Below are 24,814 nucleotides of genomic sequence, written 5' to 3'. Positions count from 1 at the left end.
AGCTGGATGTCCCACCTTCTATTTCCTGCCCCAACTATTAGGCAATCAGCTTATGTTGGAAGGAGATGCTTTCACACAGTGCACATGAGATTTTCTCTACATTCAATCCCTGGTTCCTACCCTAAATCTATTCTGCCATGCTGTGAGACCATGAGCCAGAATGAACCCTTCCCCAGGCTGCTTCTGCTAGGTATTTTGGTTACTGTTAACTAATACACTAATCTGTTTCATGTGTACCATTGACAGAGTCTTCACTCTTCCCTTAGAGTCTCTTCAGAACCTTTATTACAATTATTTTCAAACATAAGGTTAGGATTATTTGAAGAAATAACGAATATATTAGCACAGAATCTTGCATGTCACCCATCAGATAAAGCCCTTAAATATGCAACTAAAACAATCCACACACCTATCTGAGGGTACATGGTTTTTCGTTTAAATGTCATATCCCACAAGGCTCAAATGGCGCTCATGTTAAACAGCACAGTGACACAGACCTTTAGCAAACATCTTCATATAAAGGCTTCCTAACAACACAAATAAAGGCAACGTTGCTGTCCCTGTTACGATTTATACTACCTCTAAACATCACTGCTATAGTGCTAATGTGAAATGTCTCTCATGGATCCATGGTCTGAACCCCTCATCTCCAGGTGGTTCGGTTATTTTGAGAGGTGACCTACCTAGAAGACGTACATCACTGAAGACGTGGCTTGGAAGGTCATGCATAGTCCCTACTCCCTTTCTCTTTGTGTGTGAGATAAACAGCCTCCTTCTCTACATATCAGTACTTCCACAGTGCTCTGCTAAAGTACATGGAGTCAGAAAAGTATGGATGGAACCCTCGAGACCATGAGCCAGAATAAATCTTTTGGTCTTTAAGTTCTTTCACCAGGTATTTTATCACAGAGATGACAAGTCTGCCTAGTGACAGCTGTTTACATATCATCACCATCCTCCACCTCATTATCATCATCATCATCATCACCATTGGTAGAACTCAGGCTACCATAGTTTTCTTTGTTTTTGCTGCTCTTTTGTTGGTTTGGATTTTGCGTTTCATTTGGTTTTGTCTATTATGCAGGGGATGGAGTCCAGTATCTCATGCTTTGCCACTGGGCTACATATCTAACCATAAGTCATAACTTGGAAGTTTCATGGGGATCAATAATGTGGTCAGACTTCATTATGTTAAGTGAATTTGGAAAGAAAAATACAGATCATCTCTTTGATTCTGTAAAATGAAGATGGTGTCAGCCACCACTGTGACAGTTTCTCAACCATAACTGCAGAATGACTCTGTAGATCAAATGCTATATGTCACAGGAGAGCAAACAGGCTAGTTCCTAGTGTGCTTAGTTATTTTTATCAGTTTTATGTTTATAAGTTTTTAATTTTTTTTTGGTAAGATAATTCACAAAACCTGGTTTCACAGCTGAGTTTCATTGTCTCCCACCTGGAGAATTATATAAAATGGTGAATAATATTTTTATATAATTTTAAAGTTACAAGGGGCTGAGACTTTAATTTAGACAACTATACAAATATGTAGAAAGTATAGAACCTTAGGAAGCCAAAGGGAAAGAACTAGATCAAAACACTCAAGAATGGCTGGCAATGATCCTAAGCATGCTCAGGCCGAGGGTCATACAAGCTAACCCAAAGCAAGATCCTGCAGTGTGGTTGAGCTAAAGAGCTCCCTAAGTGGTTCCAGGGAGCTGCCCAGTTGGGAGCTGCTGTCGACCCCACATCAGAGAGAGCAGAAGCAGAGAGCTCTTCAGCCAAGTATTGTGGAAAACACTTGCCAGCTGGGTGCCTGCCCTCTGGAAGAATTTTCCACAGCTCAGGTTTCCTAAGGAAACATTTGCTGAAGATAACGGCATCCATGTGATTAAGAGCAAAGTCAAATTCGGTTTCACAGAATTTAGCTCAAGCTCCAGTAATTAAAAAATAATATCCTCGTTTTCTTGAATTTACACAAGCTGTTCTCTTTGCATGTCTCCTCTGTAAAACACAAAATAGCACATGGGCTCTTTCATACTTCCCATGACTATTATAAAATATCAATATACAGAGTACAGAGTTTTATAGCCCATTGCTTTCTGGGGGCTAGTTTGGACAATTAGGAAGGTGTGTGTGTGTGTGTGTGTGTGTGTGTGTGTGTGTGATTGTGTGTGTGTTGATTCTTGTGTATTTTTATTTTTTATTCTAGCTTATTTTTGTTTGTTTTCTAGACAGAGAGAGAGAGAGAGAGAGAGAGAGAGAGAGAGAGAGAGAGAGAGAGAAGGGCATGGGGTTGGGTGGGTGAGGAAGTTGGAGGAGTTGGGAGAAGGGAAACTATGATCAGAATATATTGTTTAATTTTTTTTCAAAAGTAATAGTAATGTCAGGTGTAATAGCACACGCCTTTAATCCCAGCACTCAGGAAGCAGAGGCAGGAGGACCTCGCGTGAGTCTAAGACCAGTCTCGTCTAAATAGTGAATTCCAGGGACAACCAAGGCTACCATGTAGAGAGATCTTGTCTCAAAAGAAGAAGTAACAAAATAGGAAAAGGAAGAGGAGCAGGGGAAGGAGGAAAAAGAGTGGGAGGAAGGGAGGTTATCATTTTCCTCCCTCCCCAAATCAGAACCTAGAGCACTGGAGATGCTTTTAGAGTTTGGACATGCAATCCTAACAGATTTTATCTCAACCCTCCAACTTACCTCTAAATTGAGTGATTTATACAAATAGAAACTGCTTCCTATTGTCATGTGAGGCACTTTAACCAAAGCTTGTTGAGTCAAAGATGGTTGAGGCTGGTGGCTGTGATAAGACCTGGTGACATCAGTGATGTCAGTGTTCAAGGTTGGAGTAGCTGACTCTAATGAGACTATCTCACTTAAGTCCTAAAGACACATAAAGTAGTAAAATAAAGAGAGTTTCTTAGTTTTAAAACTCAGGAGGTAGGCGATATTGCCTTCATGATCACATTGACAAAAATTCCCTCTGAACTTCAGACTTTTCCCTTAAGAATTCCAGCCTAGTGTGTCCCTGCATGTGGCCTGTACAAAGTCATGTGCATGGTGTGAATGTGTAGGTCAGAGGACAATTTGGGGGAATAGGTTCTCTTTTTCCACCATGTGTATATGTGGGTGGGGGTTCCAGGGATAGACTCGAGGTCCCTTTACCTGCTGAGCCATCTTGCCAGCCATAAGCTTTGAAGAGACTCTTCCATTGCAATGTCTAATAACCCTCAATATCTTATCAAATTCCCCATTCCTCACACTTGGTACCCTGAGCTCCTTTCAATAAGAATACTAAGGTCTCCTTCACCATCATCTTTCCCACCCCTGTCATTTCCTTCCTAGTATTTTTCCATCTGTTGGTCCAAACTTTGCCCGTGGGCTAGGAATCTTGACTGGCTCAGACTGGAGCCATACATGAGACTCCCTTTCAATGTTATAGTTTTTTCTAAATGAATCATGCTTATACTACTTTTTAAAAAAGAAAGTATTCATTGGGCCACTTCATACTATAGTTTCACAAAGAAGACTAAGATGGGAGTAGTTATAATTGGACGGGGAATTGAGGCTTGCTGTTTCCTTTCTTATCCATACCTGTGGTGGGTAATGAATGAGGTAAGCTCAAGAAAGCTAGAAGTAATGGTTTTAAACATAGAACTACGAACGAAGGCCCACCTTACTTAAGTAAATCCCTAATCTGAGAACTATGAGACTGAGAAAATATTGACAGAGTCTTGTCACCTGCCTGAAAATGCAATGTGTATTTCACATGTGTGAAATTTAAACACCTTGTTGCTTACTTATGATAAGAATCTGCTGTAATAAACCAAGGAGGTTTGAGTCCAACAGATGTCCTTCTTTGACAGAGTATCTGTAAACAGAACATTGGCCGGTGACTCCACAGGCAACCCTTGTCTCCTGTTTGGTTAAGCTCAAGTGACTCTGTGTTAGTCAACTAAAAAAACCAAGGGAAGTTCTCCCTGTCCAGAGCAAAAGCCTCTTTTAATAGGACATGAGTTATAAAGATTGTTCTGCAAATTCTTGTCTGAATGCTGTCAGGCAGCCTACAAAAGAAAGAGCACGTAGAAACCTAGATCTAGTATGTGTGGTGGTGGCTTCAGAGGAAGCTGCATCTTAGCCCCCTTTCTAATGGAGTTTTACCTAGGTAACAGATGTATCCTGGAAAGGGAAGGAGATGCTAAAGATAAACCACACATATGCCACATTTGGCAACTCCCTAAATGCTTTTTTTTTTTTTCAGAAGTCACAGAGGTTTTAGGATTCCCTGTCCATTTAAGAACGTGATCTGGTCACTTGTGGTCATGTGATTTTTCTCAAAGACAAACACCAATCATGAAATGTTAAAGCTGAAGATGGGACTGGGTGCTCAGCTACAAAATTGCATTTATATTCTTGTTAAATTTAAAGAGTTGAAAAGGAGAGCTTTGAGTGACAAAGTGTGTCCCTTCTTTGTGTGCACATCTGTGTCCCCGTGTCTATGGTCACTATCGGGAGGCTGAGTGGTTCTCTGTCTGTCTCCTGGCCCACTTTGCTAATACACCAGAGACTGCATAAATCTCTAGTGTTCCCAGTGGATCTCTGTAGCAACAGCTCACGGAACCAGTAGACAGAATTCGCTGAATTGCAAGCAGCCAGTAACTGCAAGCCTTGATCTTCCAATCCTAGCCTGTGGATCTTAGTCTTACTAAGTGTCAACTAGAGGTGTTGGAACTGTACACCCACAGCCGAGCAGCCTCTCCCAGCGATGGGAGTAGAAAGGCTCCTTTCAGAACAGGGTGAGTGATAATTTGCAGATTCAACACTGACACCCACGCCCTTGGATTCTGGACATGCAGGATCAAATGGGCTCCTTTGCTGGTGGTGTCTCCTCCTGCCGCCCACTCTGCCTTCCTTCCACAAGTTGTTCTTATAGCTCTCCATCTCCTGGAGAACAGACCCACCGACCTTCACCACCATCAAGCCATGTACTACCCACTTACAGCCCTGCTCCTCCCCCTTCCAGACTCGTAGGGAAATGTTACAAAGTTTTCTGGATTGTTTCACATCATAGACACACACTGTTCCACTGTCCCTGTCACCACAACTCCACAGATGTACAACAAAACAGTCTCCCAGCTTTTCTCCCAGTGCCCTTCCTACCAGACTTTACTTTTAGATATTACGTTACAACCAAGCCCAGTCAGAGTGAAGGACTAGCCCCAGAGCTAAAAACATGGACCCTTGGACTAGGTGGCTCTTATGTGTGACTAGGAATTGACAAGTATAAAGTCCTGGCTAGTTCTATGTCAACTTGATACACACAGGCATCTGAAATTGAGAAAACACCTCCATGAGCTCTAGCTGTAAAGTATTCTCTTAGTCAGTAAGTGATAGGGAAAGGGTCCAGTCCATGGTCGGTGGTGTCATTCCTGGGCTGGTGGTCCTGGATTCTATATGAAAGCAGGCTGAGCAAGCCATGGGAAGCAAGCCAGTAAGCAGCACCCCTCCATGGCTTCTGCATCATCTCCCGCCTCCAGGATCCTGCTCTGAGTTCCTGTCCTGACTTCCTTCAGTAGTAAACAGTACTATGGAAGTATAAGCTGAATAAACCCTCTCCTCCCAAGTTTCTTTGGTCATGGTGTTTTATCACAGCAATAGTAACCCTAACTAAGATAGATATAGGAGGGTGAGTATCAAGTACTTATCTATAGGTCTCTCTGCCCCAGGCTCATAAGGCCCCTGTGCATGCACAGCTTTAAAAGGCCTTTTCTGTAACTTTCTTTAAAACTCCATACGGGTATTCAAATAAACAGTTCAGTCCGAACACAAAGCTGACCTGCCATTTTACATGGCTGTGCTGCCCTCTAGTGTTCAAAAAGAGAGTAACTGTAAGCAGTCATTTTCAACTTCAAAATATTTCTCACGTGTATCCTGCAGACACAATGGTGATTCTATGTGTACCAACTAGGTTATATGTAATTCATATCAAATTTTAAATCTCATGTGTGTTTCTGGACATCCATATCCTTTCCCTCTAGCTCTTCCAGATAATTTGCCCTGACCTTTGGTATCCCTGCTACCTACAGACTCATCCTGGAACAGCCTCAATCTGGTTCTTCATCTCCTCATGTAACCTTGGCATAGATCTCACTCTCTCCATACCATTCATTAGGCTGTGGGCCTTCCTGACCTCGTGTCCCTCCCAGTCACCACTTCCATCCCCCTTACTGTCCCTTATCCTACACTGGCTCTTCACCTTTGGTGTCATCAGCAGGCTCCGGCCTCGCACACACTCACCATGACCTGTCCTGTCAGCCACCTCCCTTCTGAACATTTATGACTCACTGACACATCTACGCTCCCTAAATCTGTCAGCTGTGCCCCTTTCTCCATCAAAGTGCCTATTTAGCTAAGACTCTCAGACCAAGTCTAGCTAGCTATGCCTTTGTCAACACCCCTAACTCTTCAAAGCTCTCCACACTTGGCTGTGTGCCTCTCAGTGAGTACAGTGTTACCCATAGGAACCCATTGGCTCCTCCCAGGAAGAGCTCACACATTCCCATGGATCCAATAGAGGCTTACACCAGTATGCCCCAGTCTCCTCCCCATGCCCACCTTGCTGCTAGCAAAAGACACCAACTCTTAACTTGGTGGGGGGGGGGGAATGGTTTTATATTGTCAACAAAGTACTTTCTCATGGATATATATGACCCATGCAATAACCAAGACAAAGTCTTACAAGCCAGCAAACCAGGCCCACAACACTTTCATACAGAAATCACAGTTGTTAGCAGATCCCAAGTAGGAACATGACTCCAAAGTCTGAAAATCCTCATCATGTATGAAGTAGGTTCTTCCACAGGCTCTAGAGAGTCCTTGGTCACCATGGACCAGCTACTTCCCAGAGTTTTATCCATCTCTAGAGAGTGCTACTTCTCTAAAGTGCCTCCGCTGTTGGCAAAGCACCTGCAGTTTGTTTATTCCAGTCTAAAAGAAAAGGTGGAACAGCCCTGAAAGCAAGATGCTTATCTTCTCATTTGAACATTGTTGATTCTAAGGATCTTGTTTCCTTGTATACCAATGGGTCCACCATTTTCAGAAGCCTTGCCTGAGACTGGCCACCCTCAATAATATAGGTCACAGAATTTGGAAAGTCAGACCAAGTTCTCCTTGAAGGAAAACTCCACAAGACCGAGGCACCTGAGTACAGGCTGTGACAGTGCTGTGGAGAACTCACTGACTGAAGTGCCATATACTTAAACCATTAGCTGGTTTTCTGTAAATAGAAGATATTTACAGCTAAAGCCACTTCTGCTGGGAATAGAGGCCCTAACTGCATCACCCAACACAATTCCAGCTGATAGGACTCTCAGCACTTTCTTGGACCTTCTACTGAAGCATGACAACCATGGAGCCCTGCTTCAGTCAGTAAAATATGTGCCCCTCTCTTCCCATTTTCCTTCTAATACATCTTTCTATGCACTGTGCCTATATTGCTGTGCATGATGATGACTGTCAACATGAGCCTTCCCACAAATGCTGCCCCAGATGTGGCCTGCTCTGTGATCTGTCCACACTGGATGGACCCAGGAGGATTCCCTCACTCCAATATCATCAGAGCTGATATCTATAGGCTACCCTAGAAGACCTGGCCCGGGAGGTATGGCTTGTAACTGAACACTCTGTTCAGTCTGTGTTTCCCTCTGAAACAAATTAGGTGCTTGTTGTTGTCAAAATCAACTCAATAGCACTATGGGAACTGTTTCATTCATGATGAATGAAACTCCAAGAGCAACCAGAGAGGGCTATAGGAGCCCAGGACAGAGGAATCTGTATATAAGATAGATTTAGGCACTTATAGTTAAGAGTGCTACTAAACAGTGTTTTCTTAAAGTGCAGAGAAGGCTGGCATGGACAAAGGGGATGGTAGCACTGGGTCAGGCCATGAACAAGCACCATCTCCAGAGAGGAAGGCCCAGCCCATACTGGATGAGTCAGCAGGCAGCATGCACCTACCGCATGACTGATGCGTGAACATTTTAAGCTGTTTATAAAACCCTGGGGGGAGGAATGAACAGGATTGGACTGGCCCATGGGGACAGTTTTGAAGAGATGCCTCAGAATCCTTATCCATTACAGCCTGTGGCAGGCCTGGCACGCTGCCCCTCTTGTGCAGAGTGGGTAGTGGAGGAGCACAGAGCTGTAGTAAACCTGAAGCGTGGACATCTGAACAAAGCACATGGGTGTGGCTTTCAGTAAACTACTGTTAATGTTCCATGGCCTTTCAAAGCAAAGGAGAAGGGCCCCTTCTAGTTAACGCATGCTGCACAAGTCCAGCATGTTCACACATGAAGACAGGACACTGCTTTCCCTGAGCTTTGAGCAACAGCTAATGCCTTCGGTGCTCTTTCTTCTTAGGGAAGGAGGAACTCCAAGACACATGGGAAACTGCCCACACCCAATTAAGGCATGTAAGAGGGTTGGGATCCCAGCTCTCCCTTTAACAAGCTAAGTTGCTTAGATAAACTTACTCAACTCTCTGGACCTCTTTCTGCATTTGTAAAATGTACAAATGTGGTACAAGTAAACAGTCTTTATCAGATGGAGACTGGATGACTTTCCACTTAGGATCACTGTTTGAATTAATTGTTCTCTGGTGTGATAGTTAATTCTACATGCCAACTTGCCTGGCTACAGGGTACCTAGATATTTGTTCCAACCTTACTCTTTTGTGTGAATGGGTTTAGGATAAATTAGTATTTCAATCAGTAGACACCCAAAAGCAGCTGCCATTCATCTTCAGTTAGAGACATGAAGAGAACACAAACTTACCCTCCCTAAGATTAAAGGACAGATCTCCCTGATCTCTTGAAAGACAGTTTAATGCAGAGAGATCTGTTTTCCAGCTTTCCTTGGGTCTCAGGACTGCTCACTCTGGATCCTAGGATTTGTCAGCTTCCAAATTGTAAAAATCAATACCTTATTTTATAAATATATCTTATTAGTTCTGTTTCTCTGGGAAACCCAAATATAGTACACATTAAACAGTGTTTTCTTAAAATGTTAATATTAGTTTTAAAAAAGTAACATCTGCTTGTAAAGGTACTTGAATTCTGTTTTTAGTAGCAGGGAAAATTACCATAGTGTGCTGTTCAGTAGGTAGATCTGATCTTCTAAACCCAATTGGGGAAGGGAGATTGACTCCCTGAGTAAGACATTTTGGATTTCTATTGTTTATTTCCTCCTCTTTGTATAGTTCTATGAATTTTAAGAATCATATTATTTGTGCTATGTTTTTATAGTACATTTGCTATGAGGAAATCACTGAAAAGCAAACCTGGTTGTGCTAGAGTCAAGAAACTACTCTGGCTACCACTTGCTGCATTGTGTACAGATAGTGAGTGGCTCTCACAAGCATGGACCCAAGAAGAAAGTCACAAAATCACAGAGGCACAGAAGGGGAGAAGGGCAGGAAACCAGGAGAAGAGAGTGCAGACAGTTCCCACCTCCCCATCTGCAGGGCTCATCCACAGAACAGCATGGGCCAGCAAGTAGTGTCAGTAGAAGGAAGACCAACTGCATCCTTGACACCAGTGAGGAGATGCTCTGTATCTTGAAGGTAGAAAGGTGCCTTAAATACTTTGTAAGGAAGAAATAGAAAAAAATGTAGGACCTGGGGCTCCAGCTAGTGTAATCTTTTCCTGTCTGTCCAAGTGTGACTTCGACAAGAAAGGATGATGTAGGAAATGGACAGTTGACTGTCAATGAGGTTAAAGAACGTCACTGATTTCCTAGTGTTGACTTAGATTCCCAAAACACAGATCCTGCAAGGAACATTAAGAAGTCTACAAAGACTATCAGATGACTAGGACAGATAAAAGATTCATTTCCCAATGAAGACCTTCAACTGAAATATCAATTGGAGGAGAAAAAAACATGGTCCGTTACAACTTATAGTATGAAAGACAACAGGGACCAAGTCTCAACTTTTCCCAGGACAAAACCAACAAAACCATTAAGAACAATTTAATTCAAGCAGTCATTTAACCACCAAGGTTTGTCAGATTCCAGGGTGGCCTGGAGGTCGAGAGATGATGTTTAGGCTCTGTGTCATCAGAAGGAGGCTCTAAACATCAAGGTATCTTAGATCTTCATCAGCATTGTTGAATTTTTTATCTTTGAAAAGGAAGTAAAAATCTTTATTTCTCTGGACTTTGATTCTGACTTACAAAGAACTAGACATTGATTGCCTGATTGCAGGGGTGGGATTGGGGGTGGGGTGGGCGGGCTATTACAATTTCTCAGCTTATAATTAAGCCCTTGATGTAACTGGATACATACAGGAATTTTTGGTTATCACATATTTGGAGAAAAAAAAACAATTTCTTATAAGAAGCGCATGAATCTAATAAGACAAGTTGATATAACAGCGATAGGTGACTCAAGAAGAGCTCTGAGTTCATGTGAATGCAGAGGGACCCCTTCTTGTGACTGACAATATAAAAATGGTGGAAAGAGACTACTAGTGACAGAAGGACCAGTGAGTGGCTTGAAGCTGTGAGTGCTTCAGCAGCTGAGAGCTATACAAAAAGTAAGGACAAGAGGACATATAAAAACCATACTTCTTTTGTGGAGAGCTTAAAATAGGATCTTAGCCAATTTGCAACTCCTAGAAACTTTTGAAATTAATTTAAGATAAGTAAACTCCCTTTTTTAAAAAAAATCCTTTATCTGTGTGGGTTTTTTATTGGGTATTATACGTATTTACCTTTCAGTGTTATCTCCTATCTCATTCTCCCCCAAGATCCTTTATCCCATACCCACTCCTCCTAATTTTTGTAATGGTGTGCTCTAAACATCCTCCCAGTCCCATCTCCCTGCTCTCGAATTCCCACACAGTAGGGGATCCAAGCTTTCGGGGACCTTGGCCCTCCACTTTCACTGAAGTCTAACAAGGACACCCTCAATTCCCTATACAGGTGTGTGAGTCCCTCCCTTTGTGTTCTCTGGTTTAGACTTTGGGAGTTCTGGTTGAAACTTTTGATACTCCTTCTAGAAAGGACCAATGAATTCATACTTTGGTCTTCCTTCTTCTATGTGAGTTTTATGTGGTCTATATGTAGGTTCTTAGACATTGTGAGCTTTTGGTCTAATATCCACTTATCAGTGAGTGCATACCAAGTATGTTCTTTTGAGATTGGGTCATCTCACTCAAGATGATATTTTCCAGCTCCATCCATTTGCCTAGGAATTTTGTGAACTGAACTCTCTGATCAATATTCTCAAGAGAGAGGTAAACCCTAACTTCCTCAACAGTTAATTGACAGAAGAGAGGTAATCTCACAAAAAGTAGAAAAAGCTATTTCTAATCGATATATCATATAGTCTGATTAATTGTCAGTGGTGCTATAAAAGTCCTTTGACAAAAGATTATAAATATAGATTTATATATCCTTAAATAAGGTCTTCATGACTCTCTGAGTGTAGAAGGAGCAACTGTTGGCACTTCTGCCCTGATTTTACAAGAACTCTGAAAAATTGGCTTTAAAAATAAAAGAGGGGGAACGGTACCCCCTCAGAAGGAGCCCCCCTGAAATACTCTCCATCATGCCTTGTTCACTTTTCTCTCTCTAAAGCTGAAAGCTCATGGCAAATCTCTTATTGACCATGTTGGTGACCTCAGGCACCACCAAGACCAACAAAACTTTGCCACAGATATGGGGAAGGACCCTCATACCCATAAAGGGAATGCCCCAGTCCCAGTTCCCTTATGGAGCTGAGGACTGATATGCCTGCCCAATACCACAGAAGGCACAGCTAACCGGCTACCATAAATATTAATGAAAAAAAATAGATACACTCACAAAGCCAGGCCCAACCATAAATACGATGAATAATAATTTACATCCAGGGAAGAGAAATCTCCCTGAGAATCCCCTTCTTTTTTCTTTCCAGGCAAAAATGAATCACCCGTGATGCCTGCCATTAGAAGTTCTAATCCAGATGGGCCAGAAGTCAGGATCCTCGCCCTTACCCTCACCCCCTACCTTTTCCCAGCTGCACAAGGTTCCCTGAAGCTTGGCAACTGCAAGATCCTGCTTGGAAACTGCAGATAGACTCAAAGCAGTGTACCATATCATCTGAAGAATAGCAAGGAGACCATAACTCAAGCAGTGTACCATATCTTCTGAAGAATAGCAGGTTGCAGTCCTCCTCGCCCCCACGAATAACTAGGGCCTGCCAGTCGGGTCATGTGGCACCCAGACGTGGGGCTCGAGGCACGGACCCCTCTGGACAGACCCTCATTGAGAGGATGTGCGCAGGACATCAAGATTAAGCGAGACAGAGATCAAAACCCGCGACCTGTCATCCACGGAACCAGGTTGATGCTGCCATCAAGAAGACGGTTGAAGTTCATTACCATCAGCCGAAAATTGAAGAGGATCCAGAAGTGACTCCGCAGGAGACTGACACAGCTCCCAGTTCCCCTGCCTCCCCCCTAAGGTCGACCCCTAGACTTCCACGCCCTCCAGAAGGGTTCCTGGTATGCCTGGCTTTGCCCCCGTTTCTCTCGATAGAGAGCTTGGCCTCTTGATCACCACAACAAAAATTGGCTTTTTCCTAAACCAAGGCCGCCCTTGATATGGCCGCTAACATTGGGGAGCCTTCCTTTATGACAATATTACACCCCAAACTGACAAATGGTTGGTAAATTGAACATTTACATGGGACTAGGATGGCTGTGAGTTAGCCCAATGACGGGATTATTGTAGGTCCACTTCCCAGGGGCCCACCCAATGCAGCCGAAAACGAGTGCGTGGTGCTGGGAGTGGGTGCAGCCTACATGGCCTAAGACAGGGCCCTCACCCTCCTTTCACCCACATCGGAGTCCCTTGACGTTGCCCATCGTCGACAGCCTAAATCCTTCGACCATCGATGTGACTCGTCTCACATCAGTGTTTTGGGGTTGTGAACTTGTCTAAGACCCCCCATAATTAGACATCCAAATTCAAAATTCACATAGTTGGGATTGATCATAAGATGCCTTCTCTAACTAAACAGAGAAGGGGGAGATGCCAGAAGCCAGGACCCTCGCCCTTACCCTCACCCCCTACCTTTCCCCACCTGCACAATGTCCTCTGAAGCTTGGCAACTGCAAGATCCTGCTTAGCAACTGCAGATAGACTCAAAGCAGTGTACCATATAATCTTAAGAATAGCAGGGAGACCATAACTCAAGCAGTGTACCATATCTTCTGAAGAACAGCAGGTAGATCATAATTCAAGGCAGTGTACCGTATAGACCATGACATGTTTCAAGGCACAGGCCAAGAAGATTTTGTACTTTTCCACCACCTGGCCCCTCTTACCCCCTCCCCTTGTAAAACATGCTATAAAAAAGCATTTCATGTTCAAAAATAAATAAATTATTTATAAAAAAAAAAAAAAACCATACTTCACTTGCACATTCATGCATAAGGGATCTACAAAGTGAATGTAGATATGTTCATTGTAGACATTAAGCATAAAGCAGATCTGTGTAAGCTAATATAAAATAAAATAGAAACATATTCATGTTTTTTAAAAAACAAATCATTAGGCCTAAACATAGAAGCATGTCTAGATCAGAAGGTGCCAGATTTCAAGAGCCTTGCTAAAGGCAAGTACTAGAAGCTTTCTCAAGGACAAGAGCTGGACTCATTTAGAACAACTGGAAGATCTGAAGGTCTTGTTCATGGAGAACCAAAACCCAACCTTCAGAAAGAAGTAGCTTCAAAGATGGACATATACCACATGGTACTATGCTTGCTTCAAGGACCATAGAGCATAACATTCCTGCAAACATACTCAGAAAAACAAAGGGCATGGTCACAGCAGTGACTGTGGAGGCATCACCCAGTCATTGAGAAATGTACAAATGTCACTATAGTCCTAGTGCATGGAGCCATAGCTTTAGTTAGTAAGATGTACTGGAGCCCTCATTCCAATTCAGAATAAACCACAATGTTGCTCGCAAAATAGTCCCTTTTTAACTGATGTCAATATCTTTTATCTTGTTTTAATTTTTTTGAATTTTTAAATTGCATAACTTCCCCATCCTCCTTTTCCTTTCTTCAAGCCTTCTCATGTACCTTTCCTTGCTCTCTCATTAATTCATGCCTTCTATTTCTTTTACTCACACCTAAACATGGATACACACACACACACACACACACACACACTTCCATATAATCTGCTCAGTCCATACAACATTACGTGATAGTATAACTCAGAATTTAACACTGGTATTGGGCTGTGGCCCAAGAGTCTGAGAACCAGCTCGTTCCGAGCTGCCTTTTGGCCTAAGAACACCCAAACCAAGAGCCCTGGCTCCCCACGGGACCTCAGACTGTGCTCCCCACCCCTGAGGCTCCGGCTGTCTCTGCCTCTTTGAGCCGCCTAGCCCCTTGGGGGTGGGGGCAGATGCGGGACCCAAAATTCAACCCAACATGCACCCACATGCACAACCACCCAACAAATAAATGCTTTTTATTTTGCATGATTGTACTTCAATAAAAGTGAACATATGGAGGAATTAGTTTTCTAAAAATCACAGAAAAGTATACATTATTCATGTCACATGAAAGAAAGGTGATCTCTATATACGCATGAGAACAGCACATGGAGAACATGAGTGTAACCATATGCTCAGACGCATTTGTGTTTGTATAGACTTTTCTGGAGCATATATAAAGTGGGAGGTTCCACAGAGGTGGATTGGGACACGGGGAGGGAGGGGCAAATTGGTTTTCACTAGAATAATATTGCATGAAAAAAAATTATGTGCACGTAGACTTTTCAACAAAATGACATAACTTTTTTTCATATGCCAGGACTCCATAACTGTGACGGGCACACTGCCTTAAGCCCTGTGCACTGTCAGCAGTGAGGCATCCCACCTCAATAGCAATGACCAGTCTTTCCAGTTGGCCCTCCATGACACTTTCAGTGTTTTCTTTAAAAATTGAAGTTATGTATCACAGTATGATGGCACAGACCTCTAATTCCAGTACATGGAAAGCAAGATTGTATCTCAAAAAAAAAATGGGTTTTTTTTCCCCACAAAAGTGTAGGTATGCCTAAGCAAAAATAAAAAAATAAGTAAATAAAAATAAAATAAATAATCTTTTTGTTGATTTCTGTAATATAATATAAAGGCCAGTCTCCATAGTAGGTATTAGAGGATGTGATACCATGCCTTTATGTTACAATGTTTTGGCCACTTGTTGGTCTCATCTTCATTTGGGTCCATACCTGATCATTCAGCCAGGCCTGATCATTTGTTCTGATGGTCTGTAAGTCCACCACCCCACTGCCTTCCCACTGTCACTACCCTAGACCAGACTCATCTCAGAGGTTTATCCTCCCAGGCTCTAACTGGGGCCCTCTCCAGTCTTTTCTCCATTCCTGTCTTTTCTGTGTTCTCAATACTATTCTTTCAAAACGTAGAAATCACTCTCTCCTCACTCTGCTCCTAACCCTTCAAACCTTCCCATTAAACTTAAGCAAACAATGTGGGTGCTTAGACATGGCTCCTACCTCTTTCTTCACAGTAACCTCTTGCCAATTCCTTCCTGTGCACTCAAACCCTGTTTAGCTCCCAAGGGCATGCTTTTCCCTGTGCACATGCCATTTCCTGTCTAAAACATTCTTCTCCTCTCTGTATCCTGTGTCTTCCAAACTACTCGGCTCAACCTTCAAAAAGTTGTATACAACAAGAATGTCATGAATAGAGGAGGTACAACAGAGAGACGAAAGCCTTGGTAGAGGATATGGCTTAGGAATTCAGCCTCAGAAATGCTAAACAAACAAAACAAACAAACAAAAACAATTGCGTGAAGTCCATAGAGATGAGTGCTGAGACGACAGGAAGTTGAAAGTAGCCAGATCCATCTGGGTTTTGAGGATGCAGAAAAGAAAGAAATGAGAGAATGGATGACTGAACAAAGCTAAGCATAAAGGGCCTTGAAGACCAAGCAAATGGAGTCTTTGTTTTGCAAGCATCTATTTTTAAACTGGGGAGTAACAATCTCTCTGTTCTGGAAAGAGTATCCAATGGGTTTCAGAGAACTGCAGACTTAGAAAAAGGTGATGACGTAGCAGCAGGCAGAGATGACTAGAAATGACCAATTGGAAGACATAGAACTGTGAGTTTATGGGCAAGATGGACGAAAGCAGGGGACAGGTAGACCTAGGTATCCAAGAATACTCCAGTTACCCACTAGTTCTTCCTGTACTGTCTCAGGTTGAGACAGGAATCTACAAGGGGTGCAAGTGTGTTAAAAAAAATGAGTTAGAACTGGAGTATGCAGACTTTAGGGTATTTGCTCCCAAGCCAGCCAGCAAACAAGGTTTAGTTCAGACCTAGCCATAGCTAAAGTGTGTGACGCGTGACAGATACCTTCTTGCACCTTTCCCATCCTTCCTTGTGTCTACGTTTCTACAGCTCCTGTTTTCTATTTCCAAGCCAAGAGAAGCAAATTGTTTCCTGGGCTTATGGAGCTGTGAGCCCAAAGGGAGAGTGAGTAGCAGTGAGTCCTGTGGGGTCAACATCTTCATGAGAAAATGTTTTCTTCCCCAAGCATGGGTCAGTCATACTGTTTCTCTTCCTCAAGGCTCCTTCCATGGCCCAATGCTCGCAAACACTCCAGACCACTTCACTTCTTCTTTGCTGAGCCCTGTGGGCCCAGTGAAGTCCAAAGGAGACACATTCTTCACATAGTTTCTTCTTTGCTTTGAACTCATTACAGGTGTACATATCACGTTAAGTAAATCATTGGACTTCAAAAAGGCCCTGCTATGCAGTATTTCATTTTCCTACAACAGTTCCCTTGAAACAGTTTCAGACACATACACTTTCAAAAATATGAATTGGATTGAATCTGATATTGAATTCTTTAGGGTAAAGATAGCCACTTCGAAAGGATGTATTACAATGGGGGATGGGGCATTAGTTAGGAATGTGAAACCATATCAATCAGATCCTTCCACATAACCCAGTATAACAAGAAGCCTCTTAAAAATGCTAACTTTTGTACTTGGGAGGCAGAGGCAGGAGGATTTCTGAGCTCAAGGCCAGCCTGGTCTACAGAGTGAGTTCCAGGACAGCCAGGGCTACACAGAGAAACCCTGTCTTGAAAAAACAAAACAAAAAAATGCTAACTTTTCCTTTTTCAAAAGAGGAGAATTTGTGATGTGAGGTGTACCTTGGTGACCTTGTCTCATATGTTTGAGGCTCTGAGTTCAACCTTCAGTTCTGCAAAAATTTAGTCAACCAATTGAAGCGTCATTTTGGGGGATTGCCCTTAGTTTGTAAACAATACTGGCTCATAAAATGCAGACTTTGTCATTTACAGACGATGATGCTCAATAGCACAAATGACAAGACTTGGGGTAGATGGCTTCTTTGGTCACAGCTCTGTTTCTATGTCCATTGGGATATTTGAGCAACTTAAAGGAAGGGTATTCATGACTCAGCTTGTAACACCGGTCTTCAGGCAGAGGAGGAGGGGCTATCTGTGGTAGCCAGAATGTGCTGGTCAAGATTGAGAAAGCTGTCTGGGAGTGAGGCACACATAAAAGGTTTTTCTTGTATATCCTGGCCATCAAGCCTTTAGCTTATGCCACTCTATCCTTGATGCCACTAATTCACACAAACTCTCTACTGGGAACATCCTTCTCCCTCTGTGGGCCACGTGAGAACTCCAACACACAGCTTGTATCAGGCACAACTGAGAATAGGAAGATCGTGCAGGAAGGAGGGTGGGTCAGGTTTACTAGAGAGCAATGAGAAGCATGCCTCCAGAAGTGGCAAGGGCAGGAGTGGAGGGGAGAGGGGGGTTCTGCAGGCACTACCATGGTTTCCTCATAGCTCTGCTGAAGGCTTGTTTTAGAGCATACCTTTTCCCTCCTAAGGTTCTCAGGAGGCATAGGGTAAACAGCAGGAGAACTCCTTGTGCCCTTAGTGCCACCAACACCCATTGGCTCTAGGTCACATTCCCTTCCAGACTTAACAGGCCTCAGGGTTGGGATGAGGGCATGTGCATGTGTCAGGGAACTATGTGTGGTCAGATGCCAAGGCACCCAGGTAGTGGCAACAAGACTCACCATCCAATGCCTCATGATCTTTGGAGAGTTATCCTTCTTTCTTATGATCCCGCCTCAGGCTGCTAAGTACCACTTGTCAAGCTGTAAGTTTTGCAGTAATTTTAGGGGAAATATTTCAAATGCTTACTAGGCATACCTGCATTTCAGTTTACTAAAGAGAGCTGGGACCCCAAAACCACATTGCAGAAGCTAAATCTAAGCTCCCTTTCTTCCTCCACAATCAGCTCTCTCCTGCCATGGTGTGTGCAAATTACTAAATATATTACACAGCTTTTGAAAGTAATATGGGAGGGGAAAGATAGACCACAGCTCTGTTCGAAGCCTATTTCACAATAGACTTGTTTGTCTAAGGAATGTTTATAATTCTCTTTACCACAGACAAGTCTGCATGGAAAGCCAGGAACATATGGAAGAGTCTTTTAGGAGTTAGATGTTTCAGTTGGCTTTAAACCAATATGAACCTATAATATAAAAGGCCATCTGCATTACCAGTAGCAGCAAAAGTATTCACCATCCATTTTCAATGAGGGAACAAGCTGACGACCATGAAAATTAGGATTTATTTATCTTAAATGATTATTGGCTTCACTTAATTTCTTTCAGAATTTAAATCTTTGGCTAGACATTAACATATTTGCAAGGAATTCAGTTAGAAATTTGGAATACCTGTGTCCAGAGAGTACCCAGGCATAAGCTTACAAATTGTAGATGTGAGACACACGCACTGCTACAGAAAAACACTGGCAAGGCTGAAACAGCACCTAAACTACCAAGATCATTTCCAAGGGAATCTGAAGATATAGGAAAAGTTCCACAATCCTCGCTTAGCAAATATATTGGATAATAAGGGTGGGTCACTTACCACTTAGGTGTCACACAGCCTCAGTCATCATACAATGTATCTACTCATATACACATAGGCTTACACATACACATTCATAAATGAACATGCTCTGCCTACACTGTAAAAGGCAGCCACAGGAAGACTATATTTATTACAAAGTAAAAGTCTTGTCTAAATGTAATAGTGTGTATACATGGTGCCTGTGTATATGTTTGTGCATGTATGTACTTGTGTGTGCATTAACATGCCGAGGTCAGAGGTTAGATCTGAGTCTCTCTATCCATCTCCTACATCACCATCATCACCACCACCACCACCACCTATCATCATCATCATCACCACCACCACCTATCATCATCATCACCACCACCACCACCACCACCTATCATCATCATCACCATCACCACCACCTATCATCATCATCATTATCACCATTATTATTATTTATTATCATTATTGATGTAGCATCTCTTAAGAACCCTCAAGACTACTGGTTAAGGAAGACTAGCTAGCTAGTAAGTAGCACAGATCCTCCTGTCTCCACAGCCCTAGCTCTGTGCTTATAGGCATGTACCAACACACCCAGTTTTTCCCATGAGTGCTGACGATCAGGACTCTGGCCCTCAAGTCTGCATGTAAACACTTTAAGCAGAGCCATTTCCCCAGCCCATTTTTTTGTTTCTTTTCTTTGTAATGGGCTGTATCAAATCAGTTTTCAGACAAGGTAGCTTGCTAACTTCCCTGTGGTTTTTTTTTTTTTTCATCATTATCTCAAACTTTTGGATGGGTTTGGGGTCTTGACCACACATCTGTTAATCTGGAGGCAGTGTTCATCTGGAGGACGAACACTGTTACATCTAGAGACTGTCAGCAGTTACCAATTACTGGTGGGGAAAATGAGATATTCTCATTTTTGGAATATTCTAACTTGGAAACGCAAAGAGTTAGTTCAAATATAAACTAAGTTACCATGAGTCAAGAACACAGTGTACTGGAGCAGCCACCTAGCTGACAAGACTGGAGGATGGCTCCCAGCCAACACACCTCCCTGTGCTGCTCTGGGGAGATTAGGGGCTGGGATGGTTTCCTAGATGATTTCCCTACAATTCTAAAATCCTGTGCCATGTGACAAAGTTCACAGAATATTACAGTCAATAAAATATAGATGAATTAGGAAATGCTGTTTTCTGTTTATTAGTTTAGGTAAAGCCTAAGCCTGGCTTTTCCATGTCTATAAAATGAAAGAAGTCTAAAAACTGACCTGTGAAGGTTTAAGTTTCAGAGTTGTAAGAAACTGGACCATAATTCAATTGTGAAAAATCATAGTAACTTTCCAGATGGAAGTTGAATATGAGCTATATACAGTGAACAAGCAAGCACTTCGGCTTTTCTCTGGGTCCTTCAGTGCCTTACATGCCGTGGGTTACTGCTGCTTTTGTAGAGCATCGGGGCACTGGTCTTATTGTTGTGATATATGTATGCATGATTGTTGGAAGCTGAGTGTTAAAACTTCGGCCTGTGTGGATTTGGTCTCCTTTTCTTGTCTATTGTGCCTGGTATGCCCTGTAGGTAACTGATCCAAATCAGAGCCCCGGACTGCTCCTTCCACAGTGTGCTAACAGGGCTCTTGCAGACCATATTCAGAAAAGCCTGGTTGAGCAGTCCTGGGCTCTGACTGTGGAGCTGCTGTGTGTTAAGGCCCAAGGGAGACCAAACAGAGATGAGTCAGGGCCTGGCACCAACCCTAAGCTCCACCCTGCTGCTAAACAGAACAGCTATTTGCTGTCACTTGGAGTCTCTCTAGGACTCCAGAAACAAACAAATACTTTTGAAGCCAAAACCCCAAAGCAAAGAAAACAGAACTGTTCCCAAGTCTGAAACTATTTCACTGGAGAATCCCGGGACATGGGCGGAGTGGGGCAGGAGTTAATGGGTTAGCTGAACTATAGAACTTGACTTCTCAACTACAAGGCCTCTTTCTTCCATTGTCCCTAGGGGTGGCCTTTTGTCTCTGAAGTCTTGGATATCACAACTAGACTTTGGAGTTAATCTCTTTTGTTAACCCATAATACATCTTTATCCTCCTCATATTAAACTTTTGTTGTATTTTTAAAACCATCTTCATTAAAATTATTTTCACTTAAATATTTAAAATGTTTACTCTTCTCTGTCATTCTGGGAGAAGTCATTAAAAACCAAAACTCATTTACAGAAGAATATCATAGAATGAGTAAATTCCATTAGAAAATAACAATGAACTGACCACTGGAAACACCAGTGCTTTCTGCATTTTCCCAGTATTTGAGGAGAGGCCACTGGGCATCTGAGAACTTCATAAATGCCTGTGTGCTGTGGCCTCATGGCCTCCTGGATATACTAAGCTCTACTTCTACTGGGAGTCCCTCTGGATTCCTACCACCCCTTAAAAAGAGTAGGTACCTGTAAGTGTGTCCTTTTCCTTTAGACACTAGCAAGTTCTGTGATTAGCTTAGCAAAAGTCATGTACCTTGTACCTGAACTGGAGGCATGGCTGGCTGATTCTTCTGGGTCCTTCCAGTAGTGTTCTACCTCTGCTCTGTCAATAACTGAAGCTCCGTTGCTTTTCCTTCTCAGATGCTAAGCTCCAGTCTATGCTGGGTATTGTGATGTCATAGAGTAGAATTCTCCCACCTCCACTACTCAGCTGAGACCTTCCCACCCACCCCACCAACAGTCTCTCAATTTTCATTTACTTTAGCACTTAGAACCTTTAGAAGTCTCAGGGAAGAAATGTTGAAGACTGGTGGTATGAATATGCTTGGCCCAGAGAGTGGCACTATTAGGAGGTGTGGCCTTGTTGAAGGAAGTGTGTCACTATGGGAGTGGGCTTTAAGAGAGCTTCCTCCTAGCTGACTAAGGATGCTGGTATTCCCCTGTTTGCCGTTCTGAGCAAGATGTAGAACTCTCAGCTCCTCCAACAGCATGCCTGCCTGGACACTACCATGCTTCCCACTTTGATGATAATCGACTGAACCTCAGAACCTGTAAGCTATCCTCAATTAAATATTGTCCTTTATAAGAGTGGCCTTGATCGTGGTGTCCATTCACAGCAGTAAAACCCTAACTAAGACAAAAACCATCCATCTCATTTGCTTTACACATAACGTCATTGAGATCCTGGATGGTCTAACTAGAGCCCAGAGGCCCTCCATGTCGGGCTCTAACCTTTCTGGACACATTGCATTTGCACCCTGCTCTCCTATCCAGAGTTCATCAACAACAGCTGACAGATAGCTCAAGAGACTACCTGTATCCATCCATGACAAGAAGCCACCCAAATAAAGTGCATTGCAGTAACTGCACACTCTCAGTAGAGACCACTGGTTTTCCTACCAATCTATAGATGCCAGGAAGTGCTTATCTTAACATGGACTCAGAAATCCTGGCCCACCAAACCAATTCTAGAATAGAAAGTAATGTGACTTCTGAGTATTTGATGCTTTCACAGATTTGGTGATGAGTAACAAAGTCAAAGCTACTAATCATATTTACTGCAATGACACATCACTTTCTAGAATTTACTAGAAAAGGAACATCAGTAAAGAAACAGGTTTTTGCTACAATGTACTTTGTGTCCTCATCTCATTTTTGTAGACATTTGCCCGTGATGTTAAGGGATTATCTTCACTGCATGAGATAACGTGTATCTTTCAGAGTATCTCTGGGGTGAGGGAACATATATCACACTTGTAATACCAACAAATAACATTTTATATCATGCTTCAACATTTACAAGCCATTTTCACATATATCATTTCATTTAATCACATCTCAGTGAGGTATATTATGTTTAGTACAATTTTATGGATGAGAAAATTATAGCTTAAAGTGGTTATGACTTGCACAAGATCATGAAGCTAATTAAGTAGAAAGGTTAACATTAACTGTAAACCAGATCTTCCAGCCAAGCATTTTCTGCAACATAGAGCTTGCCCTGGGTCAGAATTGCCATTTGGTCCCAGAAAACATTTAAAGGCAACTGTATTAAGAGACCCTATAATAAAGAAGAAATCATTCCCATGGGTTATGACTGCTGTTTTACTAACTTCCTAAATGCCTACATAAAACTAAAAGGAATGGTTGATGGACAATTAATTTCAAACTTTAATCTGATATAATTGCTACCCTTCCACTCAAGTTCACATCTGTGAATTTCCTGAGATTCAATATGGACATGAACAATATTTAAATGTAAAAGTTACTTGTAACACTGCTTATAACAGGAGAAACATTAAAACCTCAACAGTAGAAAAGTGGTGAAAAAAAATGAATATGCTAAACTCATGAAGATGTTGTTTTTGAATAAAGCTTCCTGGACCATTGTTGGCCATTTGTTTGCCATCTTTGGAATGTTGCCAGGAACATTGTTTACTTGATATTTTCCTTTAAATTAACTCATATAGTTTAGTAAAGAAACAGTGAGTGCCAGTATTTTATGTAACAGGCTGACTGATCTTGTCTGATGATGATGATGTCATGGGAATGGTTGGTATTACTGGCTTAGCTTTGTTCTGACACCTAATGGAAAATATACAACCGACTTAATCAAATCCCAATTAATGATTTTCATTTCCACCAAAAACTGACCTTTCTGTATGAAAATACAAAACAATGTTTCATCACTCATCCGCAACATGTTCAGTGCAGAAGTGAAGTATGTGTCTAATTCCATAGCATAGCTAGATATATTTCTATAAACCTTGCACTAAATCAACAAGCCACCAAAACTTGTTTTAATAATTACCTTACTTAGATAAGTATACTCATAGCAGTGTGTACAAAGATCAAGGCCCCCTTTCCCAAAGTAGTTCTATCCAGCTGTTACCTCAAGGGAAAAACATGATCTTCAATTGTGTCCCATCATGACTGAGCACCCAGGAAATTATATTCTATGGAGTTGTGGATCTCATTGTTTCTTTTTAGCATGTGTCTCTGTAATGCAACTCAAATAACTCCCCATCTTGGAGTCTGGCATAGCTTCACTTAGAGCATACGTAGCCCTAAGTCCCTGGGAGAGGGAATCTGAAGCTCTGACACACACAGCCCCATCAACTGACTCTTCTATAGTAAATGAGGTACGACAGCAAAGGGTTTTGCTCAACTTAAAGGCGGATTTTGTAGAGAAAATACCAATTTGGCCAACACCTGAATACTAATTCAAGTAAGAATTTCTCCTGTTGGTCTATAGACCACCAAGATGAGATCTACCTACTATGTTTGTGTGTGTGTGTGTGTGTGTGTGTGCATGCATATGTGTGTGTGTGTTTGGTATTACATGTAAAAAAAGAACTGGAGCCACTAAGGATTTGGGACTGCTGGAGCCAATCCCTTGCAGAGGTGAAGGATAACTGTGTGTGTGGCATGCTCTCCAAGGGAATTATGAGCACAGAAATGCTAAAGAACGAGCCAGAGGTTCCCACGAATTTCAGCAAAACTTCAAGAGAGCTGGAACACTTAAAGGAGGCCATCTATTTCTTTTTTTCCTTCCTTTTTGTTTTCTTCTTGTTGTTTTGTTTGTTTATGTTTGTTTTCTTAAGCAAAAAGAGATGTATTTTCTCACACTTCAGCAGATCAGAAGTCCAAGATCAAAATATCAGCAGGTTTCTTTCTCCTAAGTCTTTATCTTTGAACAGTTTATGTGTAATGATTGTGTCAATTAAAAATTTTGAAAATATGAAACTTGAATATGCTGAGAGATATCAGGAATTCTCACATACAGAGGAAAGGACACATAAAAATATGGCAAGAAACTGTTTTCTTTAAAGATAGTATCTCACTATGT

The 24,814-nt window shown here is 42.2% G+C and overlaps 1 protein-coding gene across 2 annotated transcripts in view; it reads right to left on the bottom strand.

Annotated features, from left to right (window-relative positions):
- Positions 1-21,611, bottom strand: part of Dnajc5b (DnaJ heat shock protein family (Hsp40) member C5 beta) — an 84,532-nt gene extending 62,921 nt beyond the window's left edge. The window contains exon 1 of one of the 2 annotated variants that reach the window (XM_028764537.1): positions 21,500-21,611. The gene's annotated coding sequence lies outside the window, so the exon portion shown is untranslated. The remainder of the gene's footprint in view (positions 1-21,499) is intronic. The other variant, XM_028764554.1, reaches the window with a different exon arrangement.
- Between the last annotated feature and the right edge of the window lie 3,203 nt (positions 21,612-24,814).

Source organism: Grammomys surdaster, unplaced genomic scaffold, assembly GCF_004785775.1.
Source record: "Grammomys surdaster isolate TR1022 unplaced genomic scaffold, NIH_TR_1.0 62, whole genome shotgun sequence".
Lineage (NCBI taxonomy): Eukaryota > Metazoa > Chordata > Mammalia > Rodentia > Muridae > Grammomys > Grammomys surdaster.
The sequence above is the reverse complement of the archived record's forward strand: the minus strand, read 5'-3'. Positions and strand labels throughout refer to the sequence as shown.